We start from the raw sequence: 23,513 nt of genomic DNA, 5'->3' as shown, positions 1-23,513 counted from the left end.
ACAAATGTCTAGAAATTTGACTTTAGGTCTTTTTAATGGCTCAAACGTCTTGCAGGGGAGAACCCCTTCTCCCTTACCCCCAATATATGAAGGCGGGGCTGGTGGCTCCAGAACTCAGAAATCAATGACAAACATGAGTCCACGAATCAAGACCTCTAAGAAGTGGTTAGTGCAGTTAGGATGAACCATGCCAACCATTTCCCAACAGGCTTTGATTTTTGTACAGATCTGCCACACTGATTTTTTTCTCTCTCTTAAAATGATCATGGAAGGATTATTTTGAATATAGGATCAAAATCCAGGAGGAAACTGTCAATCGTGCATTGCTCATTCCTTTCAGCATGATGTGCATGCTTTATTGTGAGTTAGTTACAAAGGACACACGTGCCCTTCTGATCCAGTTTCTGTCATTAAATAATTAAAACATGTCATGCACCACGTGGATGAAATAAATGGCAGAATGAAACCTGTGTTAAGGTTCTCAGCATCCAGGGACACTGGGTCAATTTCCCCAGTGGATGCAACCTCCACTGGAAATTTGTGCAAACCATTCAAAATGGAGAGTTTTTTTAAAACACATTTTCCACAAATAAAACAGATGCAAATGGGCCCAATTTCTAAGCAAAAGAAGCCAGTTCTTTATCATTGCATTGGGCAGCACGGTGGCACAGCTAGTAGCACTGCTGTCTCATAGCTCCAGTGACCTGGGTTCAATCATGACCTCTGGTGCTGTCTGTGTGGAGTTTGACTGGGTGGGTTTCCTCCAGCTACTCCAGTTTCCTCCCACATGCCAAAGAGGTGTGGGTTGTTAAGTTAATTGGCCACTAGAGGTTGTCCCCAGTGTATAGGTGAGTGATGAGTTGATGGTAATGTGGGAAAAATAAGTTACAGGAAAAATTAATGTGGAGATGTGGTCATTCTGTGAGCCAGGAGAGACTTGATAGGCCGAAATGGCGTATTCGTTCCTAAGGAAAGATGGGAAATAATATAGATGAGTCTGCATTTGCTTGGTTGTACCTGTGCTCTCTTCGCTTAGCTCCCATTTGTTTTTTCTGTCTGTACAGCCAGGTGCACAGAACAAAAGCTCCAGAAGTATAACTGACATCCAGGCATATTGACTATGACTCATTCATGGGGAATCTTCAGTCATTTTGTGAGTATCAATGATTTATTTTCAGAAAAAGATCATGTTATTTCTTTAGGTTTTCAATATTACTGCTTCAGGAAGAAATTTCCAGCCCCTTATACATGGCACTAATGTCATTCAAATACATGTATGCAGACATTTCTGATGGAACTGGGGTGACTGTCAGAATGAGGTAAGGAGGGGTGGGGGAGAGTGGGTGAGCTGAGGAAGGAGTTTGAGGAGAAAACTTGGACCTTTGAGGAGAAGTTGACGAAGAGGGAATTGGAGGATACCTGGCCCCAAAATTTCTGGGATTTTGATGGGGTCAAAAAAAGACCAGAATTTGGAGCTGGTGCTGAATTCTCTCCTCACTAGTCGATGCACATGATTGTCACACAATCTGCTGTTAGAAACTGTATGATCACTGGCTGAATCAAACTGGCTGGCAGCTGGCAGTTCGGCAGGTGTGACTAACCTCCTGTTCCGTTACTGGACTCAGCATCAAGCCAAGCAGCAGAGTGTGGAAGTGGCATCCCATCCTTCGTCACTAAGCTGGGCTGCCTAAACTAACCGGCGATCTTCACTTGGGTTGTCAATCCTGCACAAAGGGGAATGTGCAAGTACGTACTTTATCTTATTGTTAGCATTTTAAGGTATTTTTATTTTTTAAATAGTTCTTGTTATCATTTAAATTATTTAAATATATTTGAATTGTTTTTCAATGTTTCTGACTATCAAATACATTTAAAAACAGTTCAAAAGCCTTTAACAGCTGGCGAGGGGTCAACGGTTGCCAGGGCATCTAGGGGTGGGGCTTTAAGATGCCCTGTCACTCAAAGGCTTTCTGGCTTGTGGGATATCTCTCGGGTACTTGGGGGCAGCTTTGTTGTCTCTCTGCATCTGGAAAAGGTAAGTCAGGTTGGGCGGCCACCATTTTATCTGGTGAACTTGTTACTGGCAACATACAAAGCTTCAGCAACTTAGTGGTAAAGATGTGACTAACTTCAGTGCACATGTATGTATAACTAATCCTCCAAATTTACCACAGCAGCTTACATCGTGAAGAGAACAGGACATAAAGTGAACCTGACACCACGTGGGTGTTAGCCCCAGTGTTGAAAAAAATATGATTGCTGGAGGATACATGTAAACAACTTTCCCGTTATTAATTTAACTCCTTCTTGCTTAATTACTCAATCTGTCCGGAATGCTGTAACAAAAAAAAACCCCAAAAATTGGAAATTTGAAATAAGAACAGCAACCACTGGAATACCCAAAAGGTGAAGCAAATGCAGACTCATCTAATGCAATGAACTGGATACTTTTGCCAGGAAGTTGGACCCATTTGGACCTGTTTTATTTGCAGCATCTGTGGCGAGAGAGATACAGAATTACCGTTTCAGACCAATGATCATTAGAACCGGAAAAGTAAGATGCAGAGGGGGAGGGGTGTAGAGTTTGTGCTAGGGTGGAGACCAAGGTTATTTAGATAACGCAATTGCTTTTGGTAACCATTAAGGAGAGAGAAACTGATGTTTGTGAATTATACCTGATCTGTCTGGAGGCCGTAAGTAGAGGAGAATAAATTAGGACCATAGTGAGAGAGAAATAATATTAGAACTGTGAGATGCAGGACACAGCCATTATTTGAAATCTGAAATAAAAAAAAGAATAAGAAGAACATTGAAAATACCCAAAAATCTGGAGAGGGAAAATCTGAGCCAATGAAACAGCTGGATGATCTCAAGTCTGAACTAGCCAGTTCTGACACAAACAGCAAGGGCTAGTCTGAAGGGTTGCATTATGCATAGAAGCTGGTGAGGTGCTATTCCTTGAGTTTGCATTGGACTTGGTTGGAAAAGTGTAAGAGGCAAAGGCAGAGAGGTCAGAGGGGGAGTGGGATGGAGAGTTAAATTGACTGGCAACTGGAAGCTCAGGTCACCTGTGTGGAGCGAATGCAGCTGTCCTGCAAAGCAGTCATCCAATCTGAGATTGGTTTCTCCAACACAGAAGGGATCAAATTGTGAGCACAGAATACAAGACACCAGATTGGAAGAAGTGCAATTGAATCTCTGCTTTTCCTGGAAAGAGTGTTTGGGTCCCTGGATAGTGGGAGGGGGAGAGATAGAAGGGTAGGTGTTGCACTTCCTGAAGGCTCTTGGGAAAGTGTTGTGAGAAGGAGTGGTTGATGGGGATAGAAGAGGGAGCAAGTGATTAAGTAACAATCTATTAGATTAATTTAACATTAAATAAAACAAATTCATTCATAAAATGAGTTTTCATTACATTTTGACTACATTTTCTACTGCCCTGCTTTGTACAAGGATTCTATTTCATTCTCCCAGTTTTCCCATCTCTGTCATATGCGTTCCGATAATAAGACTGTCGACACCAGTGATTCTGAGATGTCTGTTTTTCCTGAACTGTGCCTTTCCCTCTATCATTGTTGACAAGGCTCTCTACAGCTCCTCCTCCATTTTCCACATTTCCACTTTCTCCCCTCTTCTTTGGACCAGAATAGAGATGAAGTTCCCCTTCTCCTCACTTTTCATCACACCACCCTCCATATTCAATGCACTTCCCACCACTTTTAATAGATTCCACCAGCAAGCATAGCCTCCACTCCTCTTTCAGCATCCCTAATGGACTGTTTCATCTATTTGCCCACCTTAGCTCCATGTATCTATACAGTCTAATATGCCTCCACTTCTCCTAATGAAACGCTTCTGAATATTAAGTGGTTCATTGTAACCAGCTTTCAGGTTCCACTATATTCCACAAAAATGCAGCTCAGATCACGATAGTGGAAAATAAGATAAGATTTCTTTATTAGTCACGTGTACATCGAAATACACAGTGAAATGCACCTTTTGCGTAGAGTGTTCTGGGGGCAGCCTGCAAGTGTTGCCTCGCTTCTGGCGGCAACATAGCATGCCCACAACTTCCTAACCCCTACGTCTTTGGAAAGTGGGAGGAAATCGGAGCACCCGGAGGAAACCCACGCAGTCACAAGGAGAACATACAAAGTCCTTACAGACAGTGGCTGGAATTGAACCGGGGTCACTGGTGCTGTAATAGTGTTACGCTAACCGTGTACAAAGGAAGCAATTAGGAAAAATATTGCTTTAAATTACAGCATGGCTTCAAGATTTGTGTGGATAGCCCTGTTAATTCATTCAAGAATGGTGACAGGGACTGGGGAGGGAGTGAATGCATTTTGCCTGTCACTATATTTCTGACTGAATGGCTCCTTTCAAGTTTATCCAGACAGTTTATTCAGTCAAGAGCTGAACTACAGAGGCCAGAAACCAAGGTTTAATTTCTACATTCAATGAATTCAGTTGAATAGAAAGAACTTTTCAAAATCAGGGCTCTGGTTTAGGCATCTACGGATGATATATTGATATGTTCTTTCTCTGCTGTATTCCACACTATTTCTTGTATCCAGTATATTTCAAATACATATCAACCTTGATTTCCCATGTCTGTTACCCAACACAGTTACATTTTCACTCAGTTCTGTTCAACTGCCTATTGAAGTCCAGCCACTGCATTGTTGATATGTGTTTTCCCCACATGGTGTTGTGGTTAAAGGGTGGGACACTGGGCTTTCCCAAGAACAGATGAATCTTTCAGATAACAGACATTGACAGTTGGCAACATCTTATGTTATTTTAGTCACGTTACTTATCTTTGTCTACATCTAGTTGTTGCTTGCATGTAATAACAGAAAAATGCTTTTAGAAAATTGTCAAAGGAATATCTTTGGCATGTAGGAAGTTCTCTATAGTACAATCTATGAGGCCTAGAAATTCCAGCATGTTAAACTTCAATTTGTGAAAGTCTCAGAAGGAATGTGCACAGTCTATAAAATGAGTGACCTTTTATATGGTGGCCTTTTATACAGTGGGGAGGAGATTTGGATGTAAAGGCAACCAATCAGGAAGGTGGGTATGGGTAAGGGTTAGAACATAGAACATAGAACATTACAGCACAGTACAGGACCTTCGACCCACAATGTTGTGCCGACATCTTATCCTGCTCTTAGATCTATCTAACCCTTCCCTCCCACATAGCCCCCCATTTCTCTATCATTCATGTGTCTAACGAGGCACGATAGTGTAGTGGTTAGCATAATGCTTTACAGTGCCAACAACCTGGGTTCAATTCTGGCCGCTGTCTGTAAGGAGTTTGTACATTCTCCCCATGTGTGTGTGGGTTTCCTCCGGGTGCTCCAGTTTCCTCCCACATTCCAAAGACGTACGGGTTAGGAAGTTGTGGGCATGCTATGTTGGCACCAGAAGCATGGTGACACTTGCAGGCTGCCCCCAGAATACTCTACGCAAAAGGTACGTTTCCCTGTGTGTTTCGATGTACATGTGACTAATAAAGATATCTTATCTTATCTGTCTATCTAAGAGTCTTTTAAAGTCCCTAATGTATCTGCCCCCACAACCTCTGCAGGCAGTGTGTTCCACACACCCACCACTCTCCGTGTAAAAAACACCCCTGACATCTTCCTCTGATCACCTTAAAATTATGCCCCCCCATGTTAGCCATTGTCGCCCTGGGAAAAAGTCTTTGAATGTCCACTCGATCTATGCCTCTTATCATCTCGTACACCTCTATCAAGTCTCCTCACATCCTCCTCTCCAAAGAGAAAAGCCCTAGCTCACTCAACCTATCCTCATAAGACAAGTTATAGGGGGACTCTCGCCCCCATTGGGATGGAGAACAGCAGCGATCAACAGCGAGGAGCATTGGAGAATGGGGCGGAAGGGAAATCATTTCTTGGCTGCTGTTCCTCACAGCTCCACATTCAGGAAAGTATATTGTAAAAATGAAAGAAGTTGATTGCACCAGTCTCGCAGTGGAGGCCTCAAACGTCTGTTAGGCCCCTTATTTGCATTGTGTTTCAGAGAGAATAGAATTTCCTTTCAGGCTTGAGTACTAGGTGGCAATATTTTGACCTTTACCAATACATGAAGAGTCATACACATTCACATTGTAGCATACCTGTGGCACCACAAGAAACTGCAGAGAGTTGTGGGACACAGCCCAGCACATCACGGAAACCAGTATCCCCTCCATGGACTCTGTCTATACCTCTCGCTGTCTTGGTGAAGCAGCCAGCATAATCAAAGACCCCGCCCAGCCGGGTCATTCTCTCTTCTCCTCTCTCCTATCAGGCTGATGATACAGGAGCCTGAGGGCACATACCACCAGGCTCAAGGACAGATTTTATCCCACTATGATAAGACTATTGAATGGCATCAACCTTATATGATGAGATGAACTCTTGACCTCACAATCTACCTTGTTATGACCTTGCACCTTATTGTCTACCTGCAATGCACCTTGTCTGTAGCTGTGACACTTTACTCTGTATTCTGTTATTGTTTTTACCCTGTTCTACCTCAATGCACTGTGCAATGAATTGATCTGTACGAACAGTATGCAAGACAAGTTTTTCACTCTACCTCGGTACAAGTGACAATAATAAACTAATGCCAATACCAATACCTAAACTCACAACCTTCAGGCTACAGTCTTAAGAGACTGCTGATACCCCCAAAAATATTGTTGAATGAAAGCCCATTTTAAAAAATTCCAGGTCTCATTGTTGTTCCATCTTTTTCTCCCTACCCCAGAGGTGTTGAAGACAATAATGGGCAAGCACGGTAGTGTAGTGGTTAGCATAATGCTATTACAGTGCCAGTGACCCGGGTTCAATTCTGGCCACTGTCTGTAAGGAGTCTGTAAGTTCTCCCCGTAACTGCGTGGGTTTCTTCCAGGTGCTCCAGTTTCCTCCCACATTCCAAAGACATACGGGTAGGAAGATGTGGGCATGCTATGTTGGCGCCAGAAGCATGGCAACACTTGCGGGCTGCCTCCAGAACACTCTACACAAAAGATGCATTTCACTGTGTATTTCGATGTACACGTGACTAATAAAGATATCTTATCTTACAAACAGAAACAAAGTCCATTCAATCCAACCCTGACCTGCTGAGTACTTCCAGCATTTTCTGTCTTTATTGTAGCCAATTCAGTTGCATTAATGGGAGATGTGCTTGACTTTCCTGTTGTATCTACCTAGTGGATGTGTAAGACAGGGCCAAGTGAGGCTCAAAAGTATATGTCAGTTGTTTGTGGGATCAGGTGGAAAGGGGCAATTTGCTTTAAGCTCCAGCAAGAACATGGCAGTCGCTCTTCCCTCGAGTTATACTGTATATTTGCAGTGATGTACCCTGAGTGCAGAGATTCATAGCTCTGGTCCACAACAATGACCTTTTACTGCCCGACTGTGGACTCTCACAGGTCTAGAGCCAGAAACTGGCCAAGGCTGCACAGATTAGACCCTGGACAGGAAATCAGAGCCTCTGGCTGCAGACGTGAGGAGAGTTTGTCTCAGTCCCACCCACCCACTCTACTTCTGCATAGCTAAACCACCTTATGTTATGACAGGCGAATCAACCTAAGAGAATGTCAAAGAAAAATACCCCAAATGCCTTGGAAGGATTTTGCACCAGTCATACACTCATTCACAGAATCCAATTATTGTTCTAATTGTCAAAGCTTTCCTTATTTTATAAGAGAACGTGACAGGAGTGGAAATGGAGAGCATGTCAGACAGATAGGATTTCAGGCGTGCTAATGACTGGAAAGGCTATAACTGAATCAGCATAAATTTGCAAAATCGATGAGCAGATGTGACTGAAGCATCAACAGCTGAATATGAATAATCTTGTCCCTGGCGATATTTGCATAATTGGTGTCTGTTGGGCATTGAAGCCGGTGCTCAGCTGCCTGGCAACACGGTGATTGCGATTATGAACAGAAGTAACAGATGCAAGGGAAGCTTGATGATGCAGCTGAATGTTTATCAACTACTGGCAGAAAGCATTGCTTTATTCTGCTCTTTAGTAAGAATGTTGGAATGTTACAATTTCAGTGATTCAATTAAGCATCAGTGCATTGTGTTTTGTGATATCTGTACTTCAGAAACTCATACTGCACTATCACAATCCAGGCAGATGATATTGAGGTAGATAAATGTTGGCACAGCAGTGAAGGCCACAACTTTCCCACCATTAATAACTTGATCTGGGACTGTTCTTATTTGCGAAGTATTTTACCACACATCTCTTAATCAGTCTCCATTTGGTGTGTAAATGATGTCGCCTAAGATTTCTTATGCTCTGTTTATTGCCATAAATATCTTTCTACTGTGTAATATACAACTACAAGCATCATAAATACAGGCATAAGTTTTATGGGTGTTCGAAGGTCCTTGTGTTTCCTTCTCAAATTAAGATTTACACCCATGTGTTTTAGTTGAAAAGCAGAAATCCACCCATGATGAGAAAAGTTCTTTGGATGTTGATCAATTCTTTTTGCACTGTATCTTGTAGATTTGTTTAAATCATTCCTCTGTGGTGTGAAAGCTATGCTGTTTATTAACTTGACTCACATTACCACATATTAAACTGTGCAGAGATACCAAATGGGCTTCAAAGAACTGCCTGGACTTACAATGCTTTAATTGTTTCCTTTTTTTTGGAGATTCTGGGTGGATATTATTTTTACTGGAATCTTTAGGGAACAGCTGTTACCTGTTCATTATCACCCATGCACACTAACATCGTTGGGTTACCTTCTTGGCAAGTAAAATGCTGGTATAATTTTTACCTGCAGAACATTTTCAGAATACAGGCTTAATGAACGTTATACAAAGAATATTATTCCAGTCACGTCTGAACAGAGGGCACCGTGACCCAGCACTGTTGTCCTCTGTGTGGCTTTATATTCACAAGCTAGATTTGGCATTTTCTAAGCCCTTTGGTGATGAAATTTGGACATGCCTTTGCCAATCATTTTCTATTGAATAGAAATTATGTATAGGTCATCAATCATTAAAAACCATTAACAACAAGCACAATGAAGCCAATGTCTATTAGAGTAATACCTGCAACCTGTTCAAATGCTTGCAATAGACCAGCTGACAAACCTAGTCTGAAAGGTTTTAAAGACCCATCAACTATTTCTATTTAAATGCACTGCAAATCAATTGATGCCTAAGAAAATTTCCTCCCCTATAAAGATGTGCCCTCATTAACCATATCAATAGATTGCTGTCAGCTGTAATACAGCTAACCAATAATATAGGCGTCCGAACTGACCGAGGAAATTGAGCCTAGGCTGGGCAATTATTGACCATTATGTCAATGGATGATCAAGTTAAATGGAGTACAGTTGAAGTAGATTAGTATTGGCATGTATTAAAATTATGTTTATAAATAGTTGTTGAAAGACACCATTCACAAAGTCATCCACTTTACAAACTGACTGGAAAAAGATTGTACACAGTATTACCTAATTGGGTGCTATAGTAAACATTCCTTCACAATACCTTCAGTATCAGAAATTAGTGCTTATATTTTTGTTAAGCCTGTGGCAAAAATGCAGTGTAATAATGGTGGCACATGTTCCAAATATCTGTCCTGTGACTCTGATCATGCACATATTAGGTTTACTACATGACAATGAAGAATAATACATATTGAAGATAAATGATTGAAAAATGTCTTTGGTTGAAGATACAACTATTTTGTTATAATCATTGACATGCTAAAAGATGTACCTTAAATTATTTTTTGTGATTTTTAGGTAGCTTTCTTGTTCATAAATATCTCTTTATGGAACTCTGAGATTTTCCATTTTGCACTGTAGGAAAGAAATGCCTAGCAACAAGGACAAAAGCACACCAGAAGCTATTCGAGCAAAGGATAACCCAAAAAGGGAAACATGTTGACAGTAATATTGTGACAGATATTTAGAACCTTCCACTAATACCACTGCAAGTGTTCTGTCTTCCAAGGGTTCTCACATGCTTTGTGATATATTGTGGGTTTTTGCAAATTACATTTTAAAGTCTCCCCAGATTGTGGTGAAGACAGGGTGAAAACAGACACAAAGGTGTATGCTATGCGAATAAGACTTGACTGTTTAAATGCCTACTTTAACCAATGATTTAGTGACTAATCGTTGATTATCTCGATTTAAATGAGCTCAGGAGGTGCTAAATGGGAGGCCTGCACATTTAGCATTTAAGTGCTGTTGAAAAGCAAATTTCCTGCACACAATTCCACTGGGAGTGTGGAGTCCAGTGATTCAACGCAAGAGCTTGTCTCAGTACTTTCTGGGGACTGAGGGATGGGCCCTCAACAGTTCTCTGAAATGCACTGAAGGACTTGATAGAGAACATGTAAAGGCCTTCACCATTGTAACAGATATTTAGAACCTTTCCCTAATACCACTGCAAATGTTCTGTCTTCCAAGGATTCTCACATACTTTGTGATATATTGTGGGTTTTTGCAAATTACATGTTGAAGTCTCCCAGGATTGTAGTGAAGACAGGGTGAACCATTTTAGCTGGTGGCTTGTGCAGAATTTGACACTTATACTTTCTAGCCAATACCACCAGTGAGCTGTAGAGTCAACATCACACAGTCTCTAATGACTGCAGTCATAGCTGCTTCAGTGCAATACCAAATAGTGTTTCAGGAAAACCAAGTGGCTTGTACAGAGTAACAAAGTGCTTCGATGCAACCTCTAAGAGCTTCTGCTGTGCTATTGGCTCCTACTGTGAATGCTCAGGTAGTTGCCAGGAGGCTCTGAGCTCCTTGAATGGAAAGAAATTCCAGAGTGATGCAGATCCCCAGAGACCTGTCACTTATTGATCAGTGGGCTGGATGAACCGATGCCCTGTGGTACTGGTGGGGGAATGAATCATGGAACAGGAACCTATAGGCATCCCTGTAGATGCCATTTTTCTCCTCCCTCCCTCCCAGCCCCTTTACCTGTGTTTTTGCCCGATGACCAGCTGGAACGCTGACTGCCAAAGCTGAGGCTAGGGCAAAGCCATTGGGACTTCAGGCTGTCGAGGGGAGGGGAGGGGAGGATGGGGAGAAAGACACCTAAATTTCTCTCCTCAGGATTTCAGCAGCTGCTGACGCATGTTCTGGTACTACTGGAATTGCACTGAAATTGCACTCTAATGAGTGTTAAGAACCAATGTAATTGGTCAGTAAAGTCCCACTGAGCTTTGGGGTTGCCATTTCCTACCAGGTACTTTAATTCTTTAATGGTGGTCTTGTCGGGCATTGCTACTCAATAACCTATCTTGGTCCCTTTGGATACTTTTTAGCACCAGGTAAAATAATCTCTGTTAATTTTGTATTTGTCTTTTCCATTATTTGTTAGAAGGAGTAGTAAATAGAGTGAGTGATATTGGAGTCAGTATTGATGAAAATTAAATACTTTTTGGATATGGGGAAGAGAAAGCAACATAACACAGAGAGCAAACCATCATCTACTCATTTTCCCCTCAACTTCATGTTTGTGACTGTCTAATCACACTGCTGCCTCTTCCACAGACCTAACCAAAGTTACGTATTACATCCTACATAAATTTTCCTCTCTTGCAAATCTTGCTTCTGTCCTTGTTGGTTGCCAGCTGCTAATGAATGGAGGGGATGTGTTGTCCTTTGGCATGGCTGATGACACCATCTTCTCCATTGGTGAGACTGCCCTTACCCAGCTCTATTTCTATCTATCCAGCGATAGCCAAAGAATCACCTACAATTTCTCCCCATTCCTACACTTACTGCTGGCATTCCCCAACTCTCTATCCCTCACAGTTCTCAATTGACTGCTGCCTCTGGGTGTGACTGAAAGTACAATGAGTGGTTTCACATACATCAAGCTCAACCTCTCCCTCTGATTTGTGTGTAACTTTGAGTAGTACGGTGGGTGAACACACACAATGGACGTCATTAGTAATTAACCCCAATAAAGGCAGTAGAATGTCTCTGGACTAATTCCCTATTGCGAGACTCCATGCTCCGTATCAGAGCACACTAGGACCATGAGGAGAGACTCCAGTCTCTGGTTGGTTGTGACCAAGCCTACTTCTGCAGAACCTGAAGGAGGACGCCTACTCTTCCTCTCCTCTGCAAAAGCACCACAAGTCTTACTTCTGTACCTGTGAATAGCCAGCTGCCACTAAGTGGATGAAGTATGGTGTGCACACTCCCTGTGATCTGAAAGGGCAAAAGGGGATCAGTGTACATACTATCTTGGGCTGGCACTGTAGTGTTTGGCGTGGAAGATTTCAGCAGCAGTGGGAACAATGTGTTAAGTCACAGCCTTCATTTTCAAAGCACTCTGCCCATTTCCACCAGATGGAGGCCTCAAATTCTTATTCCATAAAATAATGTGTCTTGGTCAGATATGCAGTCAGTTAATTACTACTGATTTTGAGTCACCGGGCTTTTGTTTCCTTGCCCCATGATGTTTGTTCGCTTGGCTCATAAGCAAAGACTATTGGCTGAGAATAACCCATGGATTCCTATGCTAGCAAGAAGCCAAGGGGAGGGGAAAACATCTCTGATTAACTAATGGTGGAAATTTTGCCAGATTGAGGATACATTAGTGCATAAAATATTATCTGTACAATTAAATTAATTAAAATAACTGCTAGAATGATACATTGTTCACGAACGTTGAGTGTTATGAGGGGCAATTATGATCAAGGTTCAAAGGATTGACAAAAAATTTCTTGGATGGAAGTGCTGAAAATTCTCAGCAGTTCAGGTATCATTCTGTCTGATGAAGTGTCATTGACCTGACATGTTAATTCAGTTTCTCTCTTCACACGCGCTGCCTTACATACAGAGTATTTCCAGAACATTTTTATATCAGATTTTTTAGTATCTGCAGATTTATTTTTTATTTGCACTCCTGAATGGAAAGTCTTCCTTGACTCAGTATAGGTAAAGAGTTAATGCTCTGAGAATGATTTGCCTAACAGCCCTTAACTTGAAGCAGAACATCCTTAAGAGCACTTACAAAAATGAAAAGTAAATCACAAGTTACATTCCAGTACACAGACCAAAGTCCTAAAAAGCAGAAACTAAACAAAGGAAGCCTGTTCAAGTGTTCATGTCAGCTAAATGTTGAGGAACTAAAAGAACAAGTTGTCAACCAATTGCTGAATTGGATATTCATTCCATGAGAGTGTCAGTTACTGTCAGGATTGTGTGACCTGTGGAGGATCTGTTCTGAAATCAGCAAGTTTCAGCTGATTAAAGCTCAGTTATTGACCAGTACTTCAATTTGACCTCTGTCTCTCATTCCAAGAGCCCACTTCACCACATATTGCAGCCATCAGCAAATGATACTACTTTGTTATTTTCCTCTTCAGTAATAAAATAATTTTACACTATTTAGTCATGCACAAAAGAAAAACACGAGTTCAAATGAATTAAGCGTGACTTTGTTTCATAGGGCTGGTTGGCTTTGACATCTTCATGCCAAGAGGCTGACTCCTGCAGTTTTTTAATATTTTATCTGACTTCCCTATAGTGGCAACTGATCTCAATATCATTTCTGGGTCAGAGGCAGGGGATCATATTGTGAACTCCTCTGCTGCTACCAGCAGCTATGTTGGTGTGTGAATCAGGTGACAGGAAAGGGAATGGATGGGGTGAGTGGTTGGGAAGGTTATTCATCAAAGTGCCCTGCTCCACCTAGAGGCTGGTAAGAATGTCAAGAAAGTGATCTGAACTCTAATAACAGACTTGAAGAACAGGTTTTTAAAAAAACAATATGACAATTAAGCACAAATTCGAATCTCAATTTATTTAAATCACACCTGATGCATTTAGGAATGTTCTAAGAAATCCAACAATGTAACTCTTTTCCCAGGGTGACAATGGCTAACACGAGGGGACATAATTTTAAGGTGATTGGAGGAAGGTATAAGGGGGATGTCAGGGGTAAGTTTTTTTACACGGAGAGTGGTGGGTGCAGAGGTTGTGGGGGCAGATACATTAGGGACATTTAGGAGACTCTTAGAGAGACACATGGATGATAGAGAAATGGGGAGCTATGTGGGAAGGAAGGGTTAGATAGATATTAGAGGAGGATAAAATGTCGGCACAACATTGTGGGCCGAAGGGCCTGTACTGTGCTGTAATGTTCTATGTTCTATGTAACTACTAGCAGTGTATCCTGGTATTCAGGACAAAGGCACCGTCTGGGCATTAACCTCTCTTTTTGAGTCTTTCAGGCAATTACCGGCATTTACAGTTCATGCTGTGATACTTTGTCAGGCCGGATGGCATCAGTGACAGTAACATTGTTGTTCAAATTCCAGGAGTGCTGTTGTACCTTTCAGAACTGGAATGTAGAAGGGCATTGGCTGCACGGAGGAAGCTGGTAATCTTTCATTAGATAACATAATGCAAAGCACAATCGCTTATCACAGCCAGGCAGAAGATCTTGGCAAATATCCTGACAAATAGTTAAAAAAGGAAGTCTATGGTACATTAAGGAACTTTCAGTATCAGCAATAAACAGGAGATTTTGTAACTATAGGAGGGTGATGAAATGTCCAGGTATGATGCTCAGGTCAACTGGGTATGGGACTGGTATGAAGGAAAGACCAGTCATATCCTGCCAATGTATTCCACTATCGAAGCCCTAAGTTGTTTTAAAATCTAGCTTCATCATGCATATACTTATGTTGAATATTGATAGTTATGTGTAGTGCAAAAAGCAGAAGTAGAACACAGACCTGATCTCTCCTGACTGAACTGTAGTTGTGATTAAAGCCACACTGATATAGGCGGGAGCTAAGTGCAGGCCAGATAAGTACTTGGGGATGAACAGTGTGGAAGATAGAATGAAGAAACCTTAGTACAATCCCTGATGATAGTTAAAGAGCAATATCAGTATCCTGTTCAGAATCAAAAGGTTAAATCATTTTGACATTGATACCTCATAAATTACCCTGACTCTGCTCTGAAGACAAATGCAAAATTGTATTTGTGTTGACTCATAAAATATGTACTTAAAACTGCTGAGATTGGAGCAGCATTAAATGCTTCACCTCCAGAACTGATGACTTGGTGGCACTCCTGCAACAAGTGCAATAGAACCCCAGGAGGTGATCAACATATCTTGTATGAAGCAACAGTCTGTGCTCTATGTTTAACAGCCTGATCAACAATATTTGCATTATTAGCATGGCCACCATTTGCCAAGTCTAAACATGGACTGAGGCAGGGGAGACAACAAACTGTAACTTGAGTTTTATTTGTTGGCTCTTTGGTGAAAAATAACCTTCTGTTTAAAAACCAAAGGTTCATTCTCACATAATCCATTGCAGCTGGTTACTGGAAAATGAAATTTCTCTGTTTAAATGTTTTACTTTTGGATTAATTAATGACAAGGATATTGATCAAGTTGATTCAGTCAGAGAATGGTGCATAGCACTGGGAAAAGACAAAATCCTAAAGAAGTCAAGAAAAATACATTAAATATAGATCAAAAATAAAAACAATATAACTTCATTGTCACACAAATTCCAAGACTGAGGTTTAACTACAACAATTTTATAAAAACATAATACTGTGGGCTAAATGTAATTAAGTTTTGCAAAAACATGGGTTGAATGAAACAAACTGTCAGTTTTTTTTAGCCTTCTGGGAACTGGGCTTGACTCCAATCCAATCTTTTGTGATGTGTTGCCAGTGCATCAAGTAAGACGATTGATTGTAAAGGAAATGTTTTTCAAAAGAGTTATTCTACTTGAAATGGAAGGAAATGACAACACTGAAGACCCTGTGGTGTTTCACACAGCTACACTGCTCCAGCTCTTAACGTCCTCTGGGATTCCAGTCTATCCACGGACTTAAAGCTTCTATTGAAATTAAGGCTAGTTATTTACACTGCACTGTGACTACTTGAGCCTGGTTCAGAACTAACATTTAGTGAAAGAGACACACAATGCTCATTGAGACATCAGTAGAAACTTAAAAGAAGTTTTAAAGCTATATTTTTATTACAGTTCTACCCCTCATATCTAATTTCTGTTCTAGCTTCATCTTAATTTTTGTTTTGAAAATAAAATGAATAATTCCTTATTAATTTAATTAAATTCCGCTGGAATCAAAATATTATATCCGTAATGATGAAGCCAATGAATTATCATAAAAGCTTCCAGATGAAGGGTTGCAACCCAAAATGTTGACTGTCCGTTTCCCACCACAGATGCTGCCTGACCTGCTGAGTTCCTCCAGCAGTTTGTTTTTTGCTCCAGGTTCAACACCTGAAGTCTCTCGTGTCCTTTCGTAAAAAAATTTATCTTGTTCAATGAGAAGGAAATTGAGAAGGAAATCTGTTCTCTTTACCTAGTCTGGTGTGCAAGTGACTCCAGATATATAGTAATGTTGTTGATTCTTAATTGGCCTCTGAAATAGCCCATCAAGCCATTTATAGCACAATTGGTGTTGCAAATTCATTACCCAAATGCAAATAATGGGAAGAAGTACTAACTTGAATGAAATGGCCTAGTGAAGTGGATACATAGGGATTGTGTAGGGTTGAGGAGTTGGAGGAGATTACAGTGATAGAAAAGAGCATGAAAGTATTTGAATGTAAGTATAGGAATTTTAAATACATGCATTTCAGTTCAGATAATTGAACACTATTATGCTTGACCAGTAATATGCTGCTACAATTTCTACTTACAGATATCAGCACTCTGTTGGCTTTTAAGTTGCTTTGACATGTTTTCAAATCTTACGAGTAACATTTAAATAATTGTTTAAATACCTGTTTTGAAATGTTTCTGTGGAATAAGTTTTACTGTACATTTACAGAGTAATACTTTCGCAACCTGTACGGAATAGTCTGCATTAATCAATGTAAACTTTCATTTGCAAATTGGCCACTCAGTTGCAAATAAAGACATTCATCAAACATCAGTTATCTCACATATCATCAGTGCTGCCCCTACTTAATAATCATCAGCAAATATAATGCATTGGTTTCAATGTTGAGATCATTTATGTTTTTTCAGTTCCCTGTTCTATCCCTGCTTGTTGTTCTTTAGCCTAACTAGATCTTTCATGTGTAACTTAGTCAAAACCTGTCTGCAAATCTAAGTATACATAGAGGGAGCTCCTTAACTACCCTTTCATAACACGCTCAATCTAAGGTTCATCAGGCAAGATCTTTGGATTCTAAATCCATCACAGTCTCTTTATTATTAATTTAGAGACATAGGGATATTACACATTAAGCATTAAAATAAAAAAAACTATTGGAACTGAAAAAAGGGAAAAATGAGGAATCAAGATCGTGCATGGCCATAAAATCGTATTTCCAGATATGACAGATGTCAGATTACTATTGAATCTATCTGGCTCCTTATTGCGGAATCTATTCAGTCCATTCCACTGCTCTTTCCTCATTGCCCTATAAGATAGTTTACTTCAAGTGGCATCCAAATCCCTTTTGAAAGCCTTGATTGGGTTTTCATGCCACCCTCACAGGCAGTGATTTCTAGATCATAATTACACTCTGAATGATAGGATTTTCTAATATCCTTCCTGCATCTACAGCCCATCATTTGAATCCATGGAATGGCTTTTCTCTTTACCCTATTGAAATCTATTGTGATTTTGTACAGTACACTTCTGTCAAATCTTCTCTTAACCTTCCATGGTTAAAGGAGAGCCTCCAGTCTAATTTTGTAGCAGAAGTCTCTTGTCCTTGGAATCATTTGGTGGATCTATTCTGCATCTTCTTCAGACTTTCATATCTTTCCTAAAGTGAGCGTTTTATAAAAAATCAATATAACCTCCCTCCTTTGGCATTCTGTGCCTATATTTATGAAGCCAAGGATCACATTTGCACCGTATCCACATGTCCTGCCATCTTCAATCATTTATGGACCTATGCACCTAAACCTTTCTGTTCCTGTGCACCCAAATCTTTCAGCCTTTAAAACTGTCCCATTTAACCAGTTCTGTTTCTCCTTGTTCCTTGTGCCAAAACACGTAACTGCATATTGGCAGCAAGGCTGATGCTTAACATCCATCCCTGGTTGATTGTAAGAAGTTGGTGGTTAGCATACGTCATGAACCAACCTGTTCATGAGATGATGGTGCTCCCACAATAGTGAAACACTTGGCTGGTCAGGATTTAGTCAAGTAAATGATGGAAGTAGATCTTCCTTAAAATTGAATAATTAATGCTAAGTTCACACATAAAGAACTGAGCATTGTGCCATATATTGGAGAACTATGGGAGGCATGGTACACGTAGAACTACATTCCATTGCAAATAAGTGGCTTCGGAAGAAAAAGGGAGAAAATGGGCAGGAGTTGTTGGGGGGGCAGGTGAAAGGGGAAGAGTAGTGTGGGAATAGTTCAAGTTCGAGTTCAAGTTTATTGTCATGGGCATACGTACCAGAGTATAAATGCCATGAAAATCAGTTTTTTGCAGCAGCAGCACAGTACATTACAAACATGACAACATAAATTACATAAGCTTAAATACTCATGAAATTATACATAACTTACATGACAAAATAAACAAAACTAAACATAACGACATTTGTGCAAGTTGAAGGAAATACAGTCCGAGGTAGAATTAGGCTTTTTCAGTTTGGTTCAAGAACCTGATGGCAGTGGGGAAGAAGCTGTTGTTGAACCTTGAGGTGAGGGTCTTCAGGCTCCTGTACCTTCTACCTCATGGCAGCATTGAGAAGAGGGCATGGCCTGGATGGTGGGGGTCCCTAATGATGGATGTCGCCTTCCTGAGATGTCGTCTCTCGTAGACGTCCTTGATGGTGGGGAGAGCTGTACCCATGATGGAAATGGCTAGGTTCACCACTCTCTGCAGCCTCTTGCATTCCTGGGCATTGGAATTCTCATACCAGGCGGTGATGCAACCAGTCAGAATGCTTTCCACTGTACTTCTGTAGAAGTTTGTCAGAGTCTTTAATGACCTGCCAAATCTCCTCAAACTTCGAAGAAAATAGAAAATACATATATATATATATTAACAAAAAGCTAATTGAAGCTTAAAGCATTTACCTTTAACTTTCATGTTTCACAACGAGAATCTTCACCACTTGAGAGGTAAATACAGTTCTAGCTCTGATCTCAATGACACATTGCTCCCAGCAATTGTTTCCACATATGCTAATACATAAAGCAGAGTGCAGCTTATTCCAGGTAAAATTGTGGGAAGTAGCAATGTAAGATTTCCCTTGTGTACACTGCACAAAGGCAACAAAATCTAGCAGGAGCTAAATTATCGATTTAGTGGCACAGAAGTCAACCTTTACAAGAATTAGCCTTGAGGCAGTTGAAATTTGGAGGAACAATGAAAATTCATTTGGAAGAGGAACTCGGAATGTGGACTATGTAAAATACTGAACTAGCCAACATGATGTGAGATGACATGTTGTTCAGCTTCTTTATGAGAAGCAATTCCCATAAATGGATACTTGCAACCCCATATGGAGTCCAGTTTGGATGAGGTCAGTTGAGTTCACACCTTGCACATGTCTAATCTCTACTAGCAAGGGATAAAAATGAAGGCACATTAGCCAGCTGGAGAGAGCTCCTGTATGACAAACAGAAACACTGATCTCTGACAGAGTGGAAACAGCTGCTCAGTGCTCCATGTTGTTTCAGTGGGAAACAATGGAATTTTCCAACCATGGACAGGTAAAAGTAAACATAATGTAAAAAAAATTCACACCAAACAGTTGATGAGTTAAGCTGAGAAGGCCAGTGAATATTTTGACAGCTGTTATGTGGTTGGATGAAATATCATGTATCCAGCATAGGTTCAAAGTGTCTGAATATTGAGCCAAAGCATAACTGCTTGGATGATGTTTTTCATTCTGAAGTATTTAAATGTTCAGAAAGCTGTGGCTATAACAATGGGGAACAGAGGGATGAAGACACATAATCCACTATGCTAATCATAAAGACTACACCAATTGTTGAGTCACTTTACATGGGCATTATTTTCTAATATTTATTAATTACCAGTTATTTTTTCCATTTATTTTAAAACCAGTTAAATCTCTTGTGTTCATCAGAAGAGAGCTGTGCTGGATAAATTTAAAAGGAGTAGCCCCATTTGATTTAGTCTAGCAAAAATTTCAGCCACTTTATCTTTCATTACAGGAACTACATAGTGAAGAAACACTATTCCTTCACTTTGATTGGAAAACGTTGTATTTTGAGTGGCATCACTCTTAGAAATTAAAATAACACCATTTTTTTCAGCTGTTTTGCAATTTGTCTCCAATTTTGTGAATATTCTGCACACTGGAAAGAAAAATTGATGATGCACATACCCCATGAATGATTTTAAAAATAACTAGGTATGAAGCTGAAAGGGATATTTGTGTATTAATAGTCCTGCTGCTTAATGAGTCTAATACAATGAACGAAACCAATAAACTTTTGAACTACAGAAGACAAGTTGCAGAATGCAAATGGAAGGAAGTTTTTTCCAGGGTTGGAGAGTCTAAAACTAGAGGACATAAGTTTATGGTAAGAGCGGAAAGATTTAAAGGGAATCTAAAGGCAAGTTTTTCACACATTGTGGTCGGTATATGGAACAAGCTGCCTGTGAAAGTGTCAGAGGCAGATATAATTACAATGCTTAAGAGACATTTGGACAGGGAAAGGTTTAGAGGGCAATGAGCCAAACGCAGGAAAATGAGACAAACTTAGGCAGGCACTTTGGTCGGCATGGATGAGTTGGGCCAAGGGGCCTGTTTCCATGCTGTATAACTCCATGGATCTATAAAGACTTGAACAACAGTGTTCTGGTAAAATGTATCTTGAGCATCCTGACTCATTCTGGTCACTTAGACATGAAGACAAATTTCACCATTGGAAGGAGTATAGAGGAAAGACATGAAGTTGCTATCCAGTGTCCAGACTCTGGAATTATGAGAAAAGATCAAAAGGAACATGGAGTATTAAAATGAGGTGCCCTCACAGAGGGAGTAGGTTTTCATTCTAGCATCAGAAAGTGAGCAAAAGCCCAGTTGTTCCTGTCAGTTAGGGGGACAAAGCTACTTTGAGGGCTTGACCTGATTATCAAGACACTAAGCAGGCAACCTGCTGCAACCCACTTCCTCCAGGCCACGCAACCTCAGCAGCCCATAGCTTCAGCCAGCTAAGGGAAGCTGGAGGCAAGCACCCACAGAAGTGAGAGCTCAGGAAGGTATTAGTCCAACCCTGGACTGTACGTTGATGGGACAAATTGCTGTGGGGATAGTGAAGTCAGTACACCATTGCAGTTTTAGTACAATGGTCAAATTTTCATTGAATAGGTTGTTTTAAAGTAAGTTCCTAAATCTTAATGAGCTGTGTAAGATAATTAGAGGCATGGGAATTGTAAATCTACATCATTGCTTTAAATTGAATGAGAAAACGATACAAGAGCATGAGTGTCAAACTAATAAATGCTATAAATTTACAGCTCATGTCATGAAGTTCTCCTTATGTTAAACAGTAAAAAAACAGCAAGAGTAAAGGTAGAAAGGGCTGGAAATGCTAAGCATGTCAGGCAACATCTATGGAAGAAGAATGAAAGTTAATATCTTAGCAGAATTAGAATATTAGTTCTCTTTCTCTCGCTGTCTCTCTCTCTCGCTCGCTTTCTCCCTATCTCTGTCTCTCCAAGTGTTGCCACATCTTTTGAGGACTTTCAGCATTTTCTGTTTTATGGTTCCAGCTCCGCAGTTTTTCTGCTTTTGCACTGGGAAAGTGAGTAGAAGTTACTTGTGTATTTAATGGTGCTCCTGACCAGTGTGGGGAATGGATTTCCAGAGCCCACCACCCAGAAATAACCGAGGGAATTGACCCTGTGCCCCTCAGACTTGAGGTATTGATATTGGTATTGGTTTATTATTGTCATTGTACCGAGCTACAGTGAAAAACTTGTCTTGCATACTGTTTGCACAGATCAATTTATTACACAGTCCATTGAGGTAGTACAGGGTAAAAACAATAACAGGTTACAAAGTAAAGTGTCACAGGGAAGCCACAGGGAAGTGCATTTCAGGTAGACAATAAGGTGCAAGGTCATAACAAGGTAGATTGTGATGTCAAGAGTCCATCTCATCATATAAGGGAACCGTTCAATAGTCTTATCACCATGGGATAGAAGCTGTCCTTGAGCCTGGTGGTATGTGCCCTCAGGCTCCTGTATCTTCTGCCTGATGGGAGAGGGGAGACGAGAGATTGACCCGGGTGGGTGGGGTCTTTGATTATGCTGGCTGCTTCACCTAGGCAGCGAGAGATATAGACAGAGTCCATGGAAGGGAGGCTGGTTTCTGTGATGTGCTGGGCTGTGTCCACAATTCTCTGCAGTTTCTTGTGTTCCCAGGCAGAGCAGTTGCCATACCAAGCCGTGATGCATCCAGATAGGATGCTTTCTATGGTGCATCGATAAAAGTTGGTGAGTGTCAAAGGGGACATGACAAATTTCTTTAGCCTCCTGAGGTTTTTGTATGCTCTGAGCCCCAGAGTAATCAAAGGATGAGGTTACTGTGCACAGGACTGTTTTAAGTGAAATGTTGTCTGGGATTCTTACTTTGCCCCTGATCATAGGAAGATCTTTTAACTCTCCTTCCACTGTTCTTTTAATGAAAAGAGGCTGATTTTAGCTTTCGGTAGTGACAAAAGATGGTTGCAAGGTCAGTCCTTGGGTGTATGAGTGGGTTCATAAATCTGTAGCCCAAGTTGATGACCCATGGTAATCAAACAAAGGGATGCCCACCAGAGTCTGCACATATTACGTTCACATGTGTAGCTAGAAGGAGAGGTTGGACAAACTTGGATCGTTTTCTCTGGAGCATTGGAGGCTGAGGGGAGACCTGATAGAAGTTTATAAAATTATGAGAGGCATAGATCGGGTAGACAGCTGGTATCTTTTCTCCCCCAGGGCAGAAATGCTGAATATTAGAGGGCATAGCCTTAAGGTGAGAGGGGGAAGGTTTAAAGGTGACATGCGGGGCAAGTTTTTTTACATAGAAGGTGGTAGGTGCTTGGAATGCGCTGCCGGGGTTGGTGGCGGAAGCAGATACAATCATGGTGTTCATGAGGCTTTCAGGTAGGCACATGAATATTGCAGGGAATGGAGAGATATGGATCATGTGCACATGGAAGGGATTTGTATAACTTGGCATCATGTTCGGCACAAACATTATGGGCTGAAAGGCCTGTTCCTGTGCGGTACTGTTGTATGTTCTATATTCTTTAAATGTACAAACAGTACAAACTGTGGTTGAGTAAGAGTCCATAAGAACCCTGCTTAAAATGTTTGAATGGGGGCTGGGATGTTGCTTCCCCTTTCCTGTAACTCAGTGACACAGCTGCCCCCTTGTTCATTTTGGCAGGGACCTTTACTTAAAGTTTTTGCACTGGATTGTTGGGTTCATCCCTTCCACTAAATTCCTCCTTTTCTTCCTACCTTTGATGGTTGTGAAGT

General features: G+C 40.8%; 1 long non-coding RNA gene across 1 annotated transcript in view; it reads left to right on the top strand.

Annotated features, from left to right (window-relative positions):
* Window positions 1-23,513, top strand: part of LOC127569939 (uncharacterized) — a 94,444-nt gene that overhangs the window by 2,631 nt on the left and 68,300 nt on the right. Inside the window, exon 2 of the long non-coding RNA XR_007956266.1 lies at window positions 1,065-1,153. This is a non-coding gene — a long non-coding RNA (uncharacterized LOC127569939). The remainder of the gene's footprint in view (window positions 1-1,064; window positions 1,154-23,513) is intronic.

This window comes from Pristis pectinata, chromosome 4, assembly GCF_009764475.1.
Source record: "Pristis pectinata isolate sPriPec2 chromosome 4, sPriPec2.1.pri, whole genome shotgun sequence".
Taxonomy (NCBI): domain Eukaryota; kingdom Metazoa; phylum Chordata; class Chondrichthyes; order Rhinopristiformes; family Pristidae; genus Pristis; species Pristis pectinata.
The sequence above is the reverse complement of the archived record's forward strand: the minus strand, read 5'-3'. Positions and strand labels throughout refer to the sequence as shown.